Genomic DNA, 17695 nt, shown 5'->3' with positions numbered 1-17695 from the left:
TCAGTGTTCTCATCACAAAAAAAACAATATGTGAAGCCATTAGTTTGAGTTGGATATTTTGAAAGCTGAACAGACATTGCTGTTCTGTCCACCATGAATATACACAAGTTCCCTCAACTAAGAAAAGCAAACACACTTTGAGTGAAATAGATCCAAATGAAAAAAAAACATATCAATCCATAGGAGACTTATGTTTGATATTTGATTTTTCTTGCAATGCACGTTTTTCCTGGCATTTCTACAATGGGCATTTAGTGATGTTTAACTGAGCTGAAACTAAATATTTAATTTTTATTAGATTTATTTACTTTACATGTGAGTGTTTTGCCTACATGCTTGTATGTGTGTCCCACATGTATGCTTGGTGCTGTGAAAGGTCGGAAGAGGGCACTGGATCCCCTGGAACTGGAGTTACAGATGGTTGTGAGTGGCCATGTGGGTGCTGGGAATTGAACCTGAGTCCTCTGGAAGAGCAGCCGGGGCTCTTCTAACCTTGTCTCTCTAACCCTGAAACTAAATACCTTCAATGTTGTAGTCATTGTAATACAGAATCTACAGTAAATCAAGACATATTCACTTATAAGCCAAACACTGCTTTTAGGTGACTTCTGTTGGTAGGAGTTATTTGTGGTAAGAGGCGGCTTGTTTGTTCCCAGCTGCTCAGCCCCAAAATAATCACTCAGAAACTATATTATTTGAACCACTCCTTGGCCAATCACTTATGCATATTGCTAGCTAGCTCTTACATCTAGAATTGACCCATTTCCAGTATTTTATATTTTACCATGAGGCTCCTGGCCTACAAGCAAGGTTCCAGCCCTCAGTTGCCGTCTTTCCCCGCTGGCGGCTACATAGCATCTCCTGACTCCGCCTACTCTCTCCCAGCATTCAGTTTAGCTTTCTCCACCTAACTTTGCTCCACCCTCTTATAGGCCAAAACAGATTCTTTATTCATTAACCAACAGAAGGACATCCCTCATCAATTTGTCACTGTGGCAAAACCCGAGAGGAGGGATTTCAAATGAGAAAAGACTGATTTGGCTCTCTTTTCCAGAGGTCTCAGAGCTGATTGGCTCAATACTGTCCTAAGCCTGAGGTAAAACGGAATGTCATGATGATGTGAACGTGTGGATGAGGTGCTTACTGCGTGGGAATCCAGAAGCAGGGAGAGAGGCAAAGACAGGCTCAGGGTAAGCATAGCTCCCTATGACTCATCTGTAATGACCTACTATTTCTAATTAGGCTCTAATTCTGAAAAGTTTCCAAATTGCAACTGCATTTGTTGATCAATCCATTTCTTAATTTAAAGATCTCAATATGCAATCACCTCTCAATGACTAACTGCCCCCCCACCTGGTGACCAAGTCTTTAATGTGTGATCTTTGACAACAGAGCACTTCACATCTAAAACATAATATAGCTAGAGTTTTTAAATGTTTTTTTTTAAATCCTTAAGCCTTGATTTAAGTATTTCTTCTCTATAGAGAACAAGAAAAACCGTACCCCATAAAATACTCACATTTATGAAGTGTTTTCTGTTTTCCCACATACACTGTGGGACAAATAGGTGTGATGATCTTCCTAAAGTTCATGTACTCCAGATGCTATCATAGAGAAGGAGATAGTGGAGAACAGACTGGGTGGAGCAGTCATAGGAGAAGGGTGACTAGTCAAAACTCTAGTTTGGAAGCCAGCATCCTTCAACAATAGCAAAAGAGAGAGAATGAGGTTAAGGTCAGTTTTCACTAACTGCGGACAAAGGTCAGGGAGATCAATAGATGTAAGTGATTTCTCCTTGGAACAGTGGATAGATAGCAGGATGAGAGTCCATGCCTGTAACAATTTCCATTCCATCAGCGAGTACTGAAAACTAAAGCATGGGACTAAAACCATCTTCCACGCTTTTGAGCCCTTATACTTTGTTAGGCACTTCCCTAAATTAAACATTTATTTTCATTTTTATCACTCAATTGTGTGTGTGTACATGCATGCATTTGTGTGTGTGTGTGTGTTTGTGTGTGTCTGTGTATACCCTAGCATACATGTGCTGGTGAGGACCGCTTTAGATGTTGGTCCTCACTTTCTACCTTTCCTTGCTGTTTACCCTGAGTTTTCTTCATCTCTAACTCCCACCTTTTGGCATCTTGATCACAGAGTTACAGATCTGTCTAATAGGTCTGGCATTTACATCAGATCTGAACTCAAGTCCTCGATATTGCACAAGACTTTTATCCGCTGAGCCATGTCTCCAATGCACCTCCCCACCTCATACACACACATTATTTTTCTTTATCTCATTTAGTTCTCACAGCTCCGAGGTAGAAACTAGTACCTTTTTTTTTTTTTCAGGAAAACTGAGTGGTAGCAAGATGACATGTTAAAGGCAATGGCAGAACCGCAGTCAGTACCAGTCCACGTGGCTTCAAGCTGACAGTCATCGACGGTATGATGCATTGCTTCCTAACATCTGCTCCACTGTCACATGTGTATGGCTCTCTGCTGCTTCATGCGATTAGTTCACAGAATCCTCATGCCAGCACCGCAGTGCAGATGGAGCAGATGGCGCCCTTGAGAGATCACAAGAACACGAACATGACTGAGTGCCTAATCCAAAGCTGCAGATAGAGAAAATTGGTGGGGGTGGATTGCGATCCAGAGATTCCTTTCTTCTTTTAATTCACAGCTTATTGTCTGCATTTTTCATTTCAATAGCGAGATGCCTTTGTACGGCAGGGAAAGCTCTATGTCGTCTACCACCTGACAGGCGAGAGAGCTGATCAGAAGACTATTGTCAGAGTGTAATAATCCAGATAAAAAACCTGCCAAGACAATGGGTCAACTTCTTCTAATGGGGCAAAAATCTGACAATTCTGATCACAAGTTAGGTTTGCATCTGATCCTCAGTATGGTTTTAGTTACTCCATCCAATAATTTCTTTGGAAAAAAAAAATCTTGAGTCTATATTTTATGAAGAACAAAGCCTTTGATGCCTGTAATGAATCTCTTTTTAGTTTAAGTGCAACCATCAGGGTGATAGAAGTGTTCCTCAGTGACGTAACTACAGCATTTTTTTTTTAGCTTGTTTGAAGCAAAGTACTTGTTAATTGAACGCCCTGTCTTCTGACCTGCTCAGAAGGAAGTCACAGAACAACAGGAGGCAGCTTCAGTGTTGACTAGCAATAACTCTGAGGAGTCACCCTCTGTTATTACATGAACTTGCAATGCCCCTAGTGGATTTGTGTTAAAGATCTGACCCCAGCTCTGTTAGGAGATAGTGGAAACTGAAAGAGGTGAGTTGTGAGAAGTCTTCATCATTGTGAGAACATAGAGTCAGACCCTCAACAGAGATTGTGGAACCAGTGCCAGTCCCATTCTCTCCTCCTCTTCTTTCTTTCATTTCTTTTCCCCCTGTTTAGGTGGATTTACTCTGCCATGTTTTTGCTGACAAGATGTCCCATCTTGTCACAGGTCCCACAGCCTACCAGAACTTGTAAAACAGAATGCCTACAGAAACCTTTTCTTTATAAGGTGATCATTTCAAGTACTTGGTACTGTGAAAGTAAAGTGAATAACACATGCTCAAAACAAAGTCATGGTGTAGAAACGTTCCCTCTCGCTCCTGTGTGTGTAAAACGTCTACAGGACTACAGGGTACTGCAGTCCTGTTCATTCAGAATGGGTTTCGGTATAGCATTGCTTTAGGCTGTGGCTTGGCTGATCTTGGATCTTGATGGGCTAGACTCAAGTCTAGCTCATAAATATTTATATTGGATCTGGGACTGACGTAGCCATTAATAAGTTAATACTAAGAAAACAGGCCCACCAAGGGGTAAGCAAGCCAAGACTGGATGTCTCAAATGTCAGCAGGCTTTGCCAATGCTGGGGGTAAATGTCCCCAAAGAATCGCTGAAGACTCTGAAGGCTCATGAAACAATTAAAATTAAGATACCTGTAATCCCGTCTAAACCTCTCCATCTTCTGTTGGAAAGTCCAACATCTGAGAGATGGGCAGAAGGGAGAGATCAGCTTCCTAAACACCCACACCAATGTGAGCCCAGGCTTAACCAAAAGCCAAGACAGCAGGACATGAACAGGACACCTCATGGTTTTGCTCTAAAATTCTTTTACATGGTAGAAATAAACATCTACCATATAAAACATATAGAAAAATAACAATTAAAATATTGTCAACTTGGGTCCCTATTTCCAACTCATAAAAATGACAGACAAAATTAATGTTAGTGATTTTTATGAGAAATTCTCTGCCATGATTATACTGTTTGTATAATGATTATATTGATTGTATAATGAAAGGATACCACTTACTCTAGAGGTCTGAGTTTACACTTGCATGATTCATGGATTGGAATTCATAATTGATGATCAACTGATTTACACTAGTTTATTTGGGAAGGCTAGAAGTGCTCTTTAATAAAAATAAATTCCTAACACATGAAAGTTTTATCTCTTATTTATGTTAGCTTTTTAATTGTTATTGACGAAATATTGTATGATGGCTAATGTTGACTTTTGCTACAGTTTTTTATCCTTCTATTAAACTCTGAGTATAATTCTTCTGTCTGGGGATGTTATGACTGGTACAAAACTATAAAACAAAGCATTTAAAATGTCACTGCCCTGAGAAAACTGGTGTTACCTCTCCCTGGCCACTATAGCAAAAGAACTGGCCCTTATACTCCAAGAAGAGAGAGCCCCCCACCCCTCACCACAGGGTAGGGGGGGGAGGATGAATCTACCCTGAGGGCATGCATGTAGGGGAGCTGACTTTACTCCTGGCTTCAGAGGCGGGTAGTCCCAATGTCTCAATCTGAACTGCCTGGCTAACACACAGGCCCATATGGGGCCTGGGGTTGACCCATCCTAGCATCTACCTCATCTGGATCTTGCTGAACCTTATGAAGGGACTGGTCCTGTGGAACGATACCCATAAGATCTCCAAGACTCAGGACAGCCACAAGATCCCAGAAGAGCCCAGTGAGGATCCAGTGAGGATGGTGTACCAAAACCACAGGCCTTGAACCAGACCAGCAACTCATTGCCATGAACAGTTGCTGGTCAAGCTGATGAATCAAAGAGATATATTATATGACACACCGAAGCCTCCAATGCCACCAGGATGGATGAAGAGGTGATAGAAAGGCAGGAGAGAAGGAGATTTTTTCATTCCTGGTGTGGTGTTTGTTTTGTTTTGGTTTATTGGGGGCATTTTGTTCTTGCTTTTGTTTGCTTGCTTGCTTGCTTACTGCATTTTGTTTTCTACATGGGTGGGGTGAGGAGACACAGCAGGAATGAGAGGGGCATATGGGTGGACTGGGAGATAAACAGAATTGGGATGCATGATGTGAAACCCCCAAAGATTGAAAAAAGAAGTTAGAAAAATATATAAGATCAGAATCTTGAAATTATTAGTGCTATTACACATGTCTGATACTAACATTTTCCCCCAGTTTCTGTAAGATACTTCTTTTTATAAAATTAAAATTTTATAATTATAATTAAAATATATTACATAAGAAGACACATAAAGATCTATTCATTATGGAAATTTATCATTAAACTATAACTTAATTTCCATTCACTTTTTAAAAAGCTGTTTATTTTTCAGAATGGCAGTCACATCAAGCCCATTCATCCACTGGCTGTGTTCAGTTGAACTCAGTTATATAGTTTGTCTGTTTTGACGTCCTTAGGTGAACAGTTCTGGCAAGAATACCATTCTGATATTATCAGTCTTCTTGCTTATTTACTGCGGACTCTGGACATAAATCTACAAGCTTTGTCATCAAGGTTTCAATTGACTTGGGTTTAGACTTCTGGAAACTTCCACATTTGCTGTCAGAGAGCTCAAGGAACAGCAATACCATTACAGAAATCAGTTGAGTCAGGTGATCTATTTGCTCTGTTTGATACCCAGGATCCATACTGTGAAAGGAGAAAACCACCCCACAGGTTGTTCTCTGACCTCCACACATGTATTCATACACACTGACACACAAAGACACATACATGTAAGTCTTAAAAAGTAAATAAACAAAAGCCAGTCATTGAGTTTGTTAACCAGGGTCAGTCAGAACAATTCTCTTTTTTAAAAAAATCTGCTTTTCCTCTGAGTTTCATACACATGTCATTTAAAAAAAAAATGACTACACATTCTTCAACTACTTATGAAAAGTATTGCACGGCGGCCATCTCAGAGCTGGAGGCAAGGGCAGCAATATTCTTTTCAGAGCTTTGACCTTGCTTACATTCAAATCTATACTCCTCATCTCAGACATCCACGGGAGACATCAGTGGTCTGTCTGAAGTCATCAGGCCTGTGTTTATTTCCCATCATATTTATTATTTTCAGAAAGATCATAAGGGGCAAAGTGGGCATGAGGAAAGATCACATAATTTAATCTTTCGTGAGTGGCTATCAGTAACCCCTTTGTCATCCCAAGCTCTTTTGCTAATTGTAATGGGTAGGTATCTTATGGCTGATGATCATGGAATTTTCACACAGTTACAGGAAAAGACCCTCTAAGTGTCTTGTCTTCCCTTATTTAAACCTTCATGAGTCTTCCTGTAATGTCCATAGCTATTTGTGGGTACACACTAATGTTATTTGAAATAATATTTAATTAAATACATAATGTAAAGAAAGTCTTAGAAGCTACTGTAACACATGAAGAAGGAAATAAGCAATCAAAAAAGAGATTTTATTTTTGAAAACCTTATGTTCAGAAGGGGCTTATATTGATTAATTCCCATGAAATTTATAAACCCTTTGGCAAGAAAGCAAATCCTATGACAGTAGCAAAAATGGTTAACCTGCTGTAAGAACTGGTTTGGAAAGCAAAGGACTCCAGGGGCTATGCATTCTGTCTTTTAACCATTAGTTGGTCATGTTTCTTCTGCATCTCAGACCAGACTCATCTTAAATGACCCAGCTGTGAACTTAGCTGTGGATTCCACCAGTCTTCTGTCTCCTGATTCTGGTCTTGGTTGGGCTCTCTGCTTTAGGTTTCAGAGCCCATCGTGTCTTTCTTCCTTTGTCTGCTTCACACAGGATTCCAGTTCTGTTTCTAATTCTAGTCAGAATTGAGTCTGTTCATTTCAATGGAGAGAATTCTTTTAAAAAACACTCTTCTATACTGCTGTGGTTAGAATTTGAAATGTCCCCTCTGGGTTTGTGTGCTTCAGCACACTTGGTTCCCAGCTGGTAGAACTGTTTCCAAAGAAGGTTCTGGAGCATTTGGGGATTGAAGCCTCACTTGAGGAATTAGGTCACTTGGGATGAGTCTTGACTCTGTCACACTGCCTGCCCAATCTCTGTTCCCTGACTGTGAACACCATGTGGTTAGCCACCCCCTGTTTATGTCACCACACCTTCCCTACTGTGGCTAACTGTGTCTCTTCTTAACCCTTTCCTTAAGTCACTTTGGGAGGATATATTACCACAGTGAGAAGAAAAGTAATAAATATATAGCCTGAAATATGTCAACATAACACAACCCTTGAAGAAGAACTTAGAGAAGCTGGAAATGAAGGCAGAGCTTTGCTGTCTCATTCGATGCTGACAAGGCCATAACTGAAGTGGTTTCATCTCTAGATCCTCCTCTGACCTTTGTTGGCGTTTTTAGAGCAGCCAGTCCTGCAATTCACGTATTTGAGAAATAATATCAGAATATCAGTGAATAACCTTTTAGTGATTACACTTCATATTTCAGCTTACATATTATTTCCTCATAAACTTTTCTGGACTGCTGCAACCGGGCGTGGCCACTGCTGTGGTTTGGATGTGTTTCCTCAAAATTCATGTTGAAACTTATCCTCTCTCTGGTATTAAGAGGTGGGGCTTTCTGGGCAAAGTGAACTTTTCATAAGACTGAAGATTTCATTTATAAACTAATGTAGCCCCAACAGCTCCTTGCTTTCTTTTACCATAAATTCTAATTTCAAGGCAGGTGAGGAGAGTGTCTTATGAACTCTCAGCATCCCTAAGCTTGGCATAATACAGGGTGTAAACAAAATGTTGACCTATGACCACTATGATGGCTTAGCAGGTAAAGGTGCTTTCAACCAAGAATTTGTCCTCTGACTCCCCCTCCAAACATGTACTATGATAATATGCACCAATCCTTTCACACGGGTACACATGCACACGCACACACACACACACACACACACACACACACTATAAATATCATGGGTAGAGGGCATGAAGTCCTCATGCTCACAGACAGCACTAGGTAGGGAAAACAGAAACATTAAACTCACAGGCTTTTCTCTTCAACAGAAGTTTCTGTTTTCTGCCCAGAAAGCTAGAATAAGATAACAGTTAATAACTTGGTGGCCTCTTGTTACCTACAGGATCAGTCTTCACCCAAATTCCTAAGGCTATTATGTTTATCCCAGACTTCTGAGCATTGTTTCTCAGTCAACAGAACCCATTCTTATGAAAAAGGTCTTACATACTTTGCAAAAGAATCTATATGCTTATCCTAGACCCTTGTTCCCTAGACCCTTATCCTGAACGTCATTTCCCTGTCAGGAGAACCTATTCTTATGGAAGAGGCCACAGGAACTTTGTAAATGGCATTATCTTTGCAGGAGAGCTTCTATGAAGTCATACCTTGAGATTTGTTTTGATAATTATCACAAGAAAACTTTTTTCCAAGGTTGTGTCAGTCAAAAATAAACTCGGGGTCAGACTTTAAAAGCCTGAACAGCTACACGGTGGTGGCACACGCCTTTAATCTCAGCACTCAGAAGGCAGAGGAAGGTGGATCTCTGTGAGTTTGAGGCCAGACTGGTCTACAAGAACTAATTCCAGGACAGGGTCTTGAGCTACAGAGAAATTCTGTCTTGAAACAAACAAACAAACAAAAAGAAGTCTGAACCAATATCGGCTAAATCATATTGAACCGGATTTCCTTCTTGCCTCACTCGGATTGATTCTCTGCTGACTGCAGCATTTTAGGGACCCTGCAACAGTGTTTTTTACAATCACTATGAAAGCCTATAAGGCATTATACCATCAGAAGGAAGCAAAGATGTCAATCACAGGAGTTATTCTTAAACCAGGCTGCATACACATAAAAATACAAAGAAAACTAAAGTAAACATTCCAGGATAGCATTCCAAAAATCCATAGTTTCAGTTTTATAGGGACTCAGCAGTGGCTTAGGATGGCTAAGTGATGGATGTCTTCTCAAAAACAAACAACTGAAGAAACAAAAATTAACACTAAAGAGGAATGGGACCAATTAACTAAGTAGCCAGGATGGCAAAAAAACGGGGGGGGGGGGATGTGAGTCTAAGTAAATAGCTTCATGCGTAGTAGATTCTTTGGACATACTTGTTCATTTTCATTTTACTGTGTAGAAAGGAGGCCAAAATATATTATCCATTGCATAGTTTCATCCCCTTCCTTTTGTTCAGAGGCAGTAGAAACAACCTTTGGAGATATTTCACATAGACATATAGAGGTAAAACATGTGAAAAGAAGCAGAAAAGCTTGTGGTTCATCTGTGTGATAGTCACAGATAGAGGTCATAGTAACTCTGGGGACAATATATCCAGCTAGATGGAGAGGGAGAAAGAGAGGCAAGTGTATTAGTGGGTAGCCAGCATGTGAAGGAAGCAAAACAATGAGAGAAGAGAGGAAGAGAGAGAGGAGAGAGAGAGAAAGAGAGATACAGTGAGAGAGAGATCAGAGTGGGGGGGGATTGGCTTGTTACCTGTGAAGAAATATCAGCCTACCCTCACTATGGGAAGCGTCTTATGGGCAACTGTCAGCTTGGACCTGGTTTATAGAATGTGATGCCGGTGAATTTGGCTTGGAGACAAACTATGTACAGATATTGTGCTGCCCCAAAGAGCTTACAGAGGAGTCTTCTGTTGGAGTGATTTCTAATATTCATAAGATATTGGAACTGCTAATATAATTGAATATTCTGACATTATTAATTATTCCTCACTGTAGACATTAAAAGCAAAATGTCAATGAATAACCACTGTGATTGTTTTTAGTCGAGCAGAATACAGGCCAGACGAATAGCACAATCAGCATGCAAGTTCTACACTAGCATTTGTTCTGAACCTTCTACAGCAAGAGAAGCTCTGAAGGACAAGAGAGATGGGGTTGGCTGCTATAACTGAAGATCTGAACAGTGAGCCAAAATTGCCTCGGAGGCTCTGCATTGGGGAAAAAAAAAACTGTCTATAGCTTCTTCCAGAGGTGTCAGCTTCCAGTCATCTAAGGTGCTCAGTAATGTTAGTGATACTTCTATTGGATAGTTTTTTAGCTGGATGTACCATAGCATCTTCAGGAAGTTACTAAATAGTCCACAACAATAAGGCAAGCTATTAATTTGCATTGCTGAAATGCTGACCCACCCTTGAGCCAGCCAATGGCGCTGGTGAAAGCACAGGTTGAAGCTTGCCTGCAGATTCCCACCTCATTAGTGTCTCTTCTGAGTTCAGCATTTGGCACCAAACACTGACGCCCAGCTTTGTCCAGCACAGAAAGCCCTCTTGACACTTGGCAATCTGGATTGGAGGCAACACGGAGAAAGACGGGAGAGCGACCAGATGGTAGCTCTCTCTCGGACTTCTTCAGAGATTTATTCTCCTTGTGAAGCAGAGGGAATTGGCCAGGTCTGCCAAGCACATGGCCCTTTTTTGTACTTTCATCATATGAAGAACCCAGGCTAGTCTTTCTGCAGCTGAAGATTTGGCAGGCTGGCCATCTTGGCAAAGTCATGCCTCTCACAGACCCAAAGGCCCTTCAGAGCACAAAGCAATTCTTGCAATTTGCAAAGTCCCTAGATGAAGGGGGAGGAGGGAAATGAGTGATTCGTCACAGACACCTAAATGCGGTCTGGAAATGTGACCAGCTCTCCAAGGCAGACAGTGAAGCAGCGTGCATTGAACACAAGTTTCAATAGAAGTCTAAGTATGAAAGTTTATAAATTCTTGCTCCCTGATCAGGCAGTACAGAGTTTTGAGTACAGACTGTCTTACATACAGTTCTCAGGGTCCATTCAGACTCCTAAGGTGTCCATAGAGAATACGAAGCCTTTACTCTCTTTTGTGATTATTATTATTTACTATTTTTTTTAGTGAAGGGGTAACAGGATGTGGAGCATTTACATTTTTCTGCTCTTCAACTAACAGCTGACTTTAAGAAACAGTTGACTGAGATACAGTTTATACGCCATAAAATTTACCCGTCTAAAGTGTATAATTAGGGCGGAGGAGGTGGTTTAGTGGGTAAAAGTGCTTACCATGCACGCCCGAGGACCTCAATTCAGATCCCTGGAACCCAAAATTCTAAGCACAGTAGCACACGCCTGTAATCCTAATGCTCCTACAGCAAGGTGCTCTGACCGAAGAACAGGAAAATGCCCTGAAACTCATAGGTCAGTCAGGCTGGCATGCATAGTGACAAATGTCTGTCTCAGACAAAAGGCAAGGACTAACACCTGTGATGGCCCTCTGCTTTCCACACGCAGGCAATGGCATGAGTGTGTCCACTCTCACACAAAAATGCACACACATATACCACACATCATACACACAAACACGTGTATCACACATACACACATGAACACAGTCAGAAACTGGGAATGAAGCTCAACAGAAGAGCACTTGTTATAGCATGTTTGAACAATTATCCAACCCACAACACTAGAAAAAATACTGCTGAAGGTACATGTCTGTAATCCCATGACTTGGAAGGTTAAGGTGAGGCATTGCACAGCTGGTGCTAGACTGGCAAGATCAAGACCAACTTGTGATGATGTCTTAAAAACAAATTGTTATTTTTTTTTACTGTGGTTTAGAGCATATTGCCTTATCAGGTTATTCAAAATACTATAATACAGATAGAGACTGCTCATTCATTTCCCAGCTGCTCAGATGCGAATAGCAGAAATTATATTAATTACAACACTTTGGCCAATAGCTTATGTATATTTCTAGCTAACTCTTACATCTTCAATTAACCTATTTCTATTAATTTCCATATCACCACCATGCTGTGGCCTACTGGTAAGGTTCTGGCTGGTGGCTGGTATCTTTCTCCTTTGCCAGTTACATGGTGTCTCTCTCTGCAGTTACATGGCATTCCCCTGACTCTATCTACTTTCTCTATATATCTCTGTTTATATTTACCACCTGACTTTACTCTACCAAGTCATTGGCCAGAACAATTTATTTAATAACCCACTGGTAATAAAACAAACATTCATAGCATGCAGAGGGGAATGCTACATCATCTCCCCTTTTCTTTCAAAATAAAAAAAAATGATGTGGGATTTCCCTCTGTATACTATGAATATGTTTTATTACCATTGGTCAATAAAGAAGCTGTTTAGCCTGTGCTAGGGCAGAATAGTGCGAGGCAGGAAAACTAAACTGAATACTGGTGAAAGAAGGCAGAGTCAGGGAGACACCATGTAGCTGCCGAAAGAGACAGATGCCTGTAACTTTACCCCATAAGCCACAGCATTGTGGTGATACACATATTAATAGAAATGGGTTAATTTAAGATATAAGATCTAGCTAGAAATACACTTGAGCCATTGACCAAATAGTGTTGTAATTAATATAGTTACTGTGTGATTATTTCGGGTCTGAATGGCTGGGAAATGAATGTGCAGGCTCTGCCTACAAATTTATAAACTATATGCAACATAGTTTTCCACTTTACCACAAAACATATAATCTACTGACACAAATCGTAGTGTCATGCAATCATCAAACGATTCCCCTTGGCACCTTGGACTAGCTGTAGACTTAGTATACTTCTACCCCTTTCTTGGCCTACAAAATTCCTCATGGCAATATCGTTATGCAAATGAAATTATTCAAGTTTTATCTTTACCTAGCATATTTTCCATGTTCATTCATTGTAGAGAATATATCAGGATTCTAATCCACCCTTTAAAAATTACATTGTGTGTGTGTGGATGTACTTTTATGTTCAGGTGCCTGTTCACATGTATAGAAACACATGTTGAGGCTGGAGGGACACTATGGATGCCATCCTCAGGAATACTGTCTCCTCTTTCAAGACAGGTATCTCATTGCCTAGTGCTTACCAGTTAGGTAAGATTGTCAAGCCAGTGAGTCCTGGGGAATTTTCTTGTCTTCCTCTCCAATGCAGAAATAACAGGCATGTAACACTATTACAAGTATATCTTCATGGGCTCACAAGATCAAATTCATATTTATGCAGCAATCACTTTACCAATTGATCCATCTCCCAAACTCCTCTATTCTCTTTTTTATAATTGAGTAACATCCCATACTATGGACATTCTATAATGTGCTGACAGACACTTGAGTTATTTATACTCTGGGCTCTTGTGCTCAAATGACTTTTGTATTTCCTTTCAAAAGGAAAATGTGTCTTTATATGCTTGTCACTATCAATCACACATAGTGTCTCAACATCATAGCTGTGAATGCTCCAGGGTTCTGCAGCCTATGATGAGTCATCATTAAAAACTGTTTGTAATGGTTGCATTATCTAAAATAAAGGACAAGATTTCTGAACACTTTCAGTGACAGAATCTATTTGGAAAGGGTGTTGAGGTTTCCCCTGAACAAAATGAGTTAGCTGTACTACTTTGAGGCAATGAACATTTATGTAAACAAACAGACACTGAGACTATAACCACTTTAAACTTTGGGAATGTATAGGAGAAAGTTTTACACTAAAGTTACTTTGTGTTAAGACAATTACTATAGAGTTGAAATATGACTGAGCCGCTAAACTGCTACAGAAAACTGACACATCTATATGCTTAGGTGAGAACTATGGAAAATAGAAAATAGGACAAACTCCTTGTTCCAGGAAGGTCTGCAGCCTGGATGGAAAGGAAGATCAAAGAACCAAACACAATGTGTCTGCCTTCAAAGGCCACACCTCGGCAAGAATGGGATTCTTTAGAGCATTAGATAGAAGGCCAATCTTATTTTAAGTGTGTTGTAAGTAAACTGGTAGAGAACATCTGTGATGAACTCTCCAAGTTTGCATCTGTCAATCATTTCATCAAGGAGGAGGATAAACAATAGCAATAACAAAATGCTAATACTTCCCACTAAGCATGGAACAGACTAACACATCAACTATAGAACACAAAGATCGCAGAACTCTCTAACACAAAGTTACAGAATTGGTTTGCGTTGTATAGTTACACTTTGTCAAATAGGACCAAGAATGAGACACTACATGCTTCCTCCTCATACTAAAATATGATGGGCTCATGGGTCTAAGCAAAATAACAAAATCATTAAGACAATAATTAGGAATATTATATGGACACAAGAAAAAATATCTCACAACCTAGTAGAAAATTAGAACAATCATACCCAGTCCTGTCACGAGATATTTAGGATGACAGAGTTGTGGAATGTTTGTTTCTGCCTTCTCTAAGGTACATCTCATTGGTATCGTCAGTTTTAGGATAATTTTACTAAATAAATTAACTCTTAATTTTATTTTATATGTAAGAATTGAATGATGGCTGGGTGGTGCTGGCACACGCCTTTAATCCCAGTACTCGGGAGGCAGAGGCAGGTGAATCTATGTGAATTCGAGGCTAGCCTGGTCTGCAAGAGCTAGTTCCAGGACAGCTAGGACTATTTCACAGAGAAACCTTGTCTCGACAAACAAAAGAGTGACAACCTAAGTTCAATCCATGGGGTCCATGTAGGGGAGGGAGAGAACCAACCCCTAAGACTGTCCTCTGACTTCCATTCCTGCACTATGGTGCATGTACACAATATAAATAAAATTTTTGTAAAACCCACAAGGCAATAATTATGCTAAAATAAAACTTTTAAAAAGTCAGAACATTTCAAATGTGGCAAACATCTGAAGACATGTATTTAATAGATAAAATTCACACAAACACACACACACAATACTATATCATATTCACTATATAATACAGTAGATATAGTAGTTTTATGTTATGCAGTTTAGTACAATGTAATGTAATATCACCAGATGACACATGGGTTTTATTATATATCATAGTCCCCTTCGCTTTTTTTCCTTTAACAAAGGTTTATCAGATTTATTCTTAATGAAAAAATATGATTGACTTTGGAAAACATTAGTAAACAAGTGAAATGATCAGGGCAGGGAAGGGGGATAACCTTGAATCTAGATATAAATCATAGGCGGAAGGGTAAAGACAGAATGAAGTTGGTTTTGATGTTGTTGAGAGAGAATTAGTCTTCGCCAGGGATGAGCCTCCTAATGAGTTATCCAATTCCAAGTGGTCATTTCTGAAATCACAGACACACAAGCAACACTAAACAGACTAAAGGGATTGTGTATGTATGTGTATAGATATGCGTGTGTGCATTTATATATGCCCATAATAATAATGATTATGGAAAAGGGGCATTAATTTGACAGGGATCAAGGAAATGGGAATGGTTGGGGTAAAGGAAAAGGTAGGGGTAAATATGTAATTATATTTTGATTTTAATTATTTATATCATATACAATATATTTAATATTATATAGTGTATATAATATTCTATATATATAACATTGTGAGAAAGAAAATTTGTGAGAGGCACAACTAGTTCATCAGATCCTAGAATAGAAGGCAAAGAGGAAATCTCTTTTTCAGATATGTATTTGGTTCCAATACTTAGGAAGCAGAGGGAGGAAAGTTGTAAGTTTGAGGCCAGAATAGATTATTTAGTGAATCTGGGACTATATAGCAAAACTATCTCAAAACAAATAAACAGAATAAACATTTGGAATATCTCTTCATTGTTCAGTGTATAGTGGTATTATGAATATTAAGCATAAGAACAAAATACAACCATTTAGTTTTAAATTAGTATTATCAATGTTGCTATAGGTGTGTGTGTGTGTTTGCATGTGTGTGTGTGTTTGCATGTGTGTGTGTGTTTGCATGTGTGTGTTCAGATGCATGAGGGTTATGGTGCATGTGTGGAGATCAGAGAACAACTTTTAGGCATCAGTTCTCTGTCTACCATGAGTTCAGGGGATCAAACTGAGGTCAAGCTTTAGCAGCAAGTGCTCCAATCTTCTTAGCCGTCTTGCCAGTCCAGCACAAAGCTACTTAAACTCTCAAAGTGGCAAGTTCACATGACAAGATGCTTTGTAGATTTTAAAGTTGCCATAATTCACTTAGGAGAAGATGATATAGTCAATCATATTGAAATAGAACTCTTGTTTGTTACCTATTATCTTACACAGCTTTGCTAAATAAGGATACGAGGCTGGGTCTTTGCTTGTAGTTGCCACAAACAGGGTCTAAGGTGAGATTCAGAACTGAGACTTGACTACCGTTCAAAGAGAGATGAATATATCTACTAAAGATGGTTAGGAGCTGTTTTCTCCCCCAGAGCCAAACGCCAATCGGCACTTGATTCTGAGCAACTATACAGAAAGAAACTAACCTCCATCACCATAAACATTAGAGGGAAACAAGTAACAGATTCTAGTTATTCAAAGAAAAGCTGGAGAGAAAATTCTAAAAATATGTGAATGGTATCTTAAAGCTTCTAGGAAATAAAGAAGATTCCCACCCACACTTGGAGCTCCTGTCCTCATCAAGGTTACATTATTGTTTCATGACTGAAATTAAGTCTGCATGGAAATTATACTGAGTTCTAGGGTCTCTGTTTCTAACTTCTTGTTTTTTCCAAATTAATTTAAGTCTGAGTTGAGTTAAACAATATGGTCTTGATAAAATTAGCTAATTGATGTCTTTTTTTTTTTTACCAGAGAGATAGAGAGCAAAAGACTGAAGAAAATATTCAATTATAATAGTGTGGCTTAGTGTTATGGAAGTTTTAGTCACTGTGTCTAAAGCAGCGAAAATGAGCCAGGACTTTATCAGGAGAATAAAGAAATTATCAGGAAGTCAGTTTGAGCTAGGAAATGGTCCAGCTGGAACTGGAAGAATAAACAAAAGTTCCCAGAAAGCTAGCGATAAAACAGCAGTTGACTTAATTCAAGACAGGAGAGATTGTCCATTATCTGCTTTGAAAAGGTCCATTCTCTTCTACAATTATGTGGCTAGGACCAGAAAGGATTCTTCCCTACGGTAAGGAAATTTGCAATTAAAATCAATGTGTCTCTTCTGTAAGTGCAATTGTCAAGTACTTCTGAAAATGAAATTGTCAAGTACTTCCTTCATTGGTAAAAAAGGAACTACCACATCTGGAAGCAAACCAGGAACTATTTTACTCAAGAATTTAGTGTCTGGGTCACCAGGGTGCTGTGTCTGCTCAAGGTCCAAGTGCCAAAACAAATAGAGAGCTACAATGATGGGGGAAATGATCCCATTCCACCCTCTACCTGGCACAGCAAGGAGCTGACGCTTAAATTCTAGGTCTTCTGGGGGTGTTACAGAAGAATGCTTTGAAAATAGAATAGGCTGTAGCAAAAGAAGACCAAAGGTGGTATTAAGGAAAATTTATTAATTTTCAATAAAATGACTAACATGTTGAGCTAGAACAAAATCTACCATTGAGTACTTACTTCTGTCTAACATGCTAGCTGCTTCCCTTTTTTGTCTGCATGCCCTGGCATTGAGCAGGCATCAAATTCCCCATTAGATTTGCTCATTCTTTGAACTGGGACATTAAGTGAATTCATGATTTTCAAAACTTAATCTACTGAAAA

The sequence above is a fragment of the Chionomys nivalis genome, chromosome 13 (genome assembly GCF_950005125.1).
Source record: "Chionomys nivalis chromosome 13, mChiNiv1.1, whole genome shotgun sequence".
Classification (NCBI taxonomy): Eukaryota; Metazoa; Chordata; class Mammalia; order Rodentia; family Cricetidae; genus Chionomys; species Chionomys nivalis.
Note: the sequence above shows the minus strand (reverse complement) of the source record.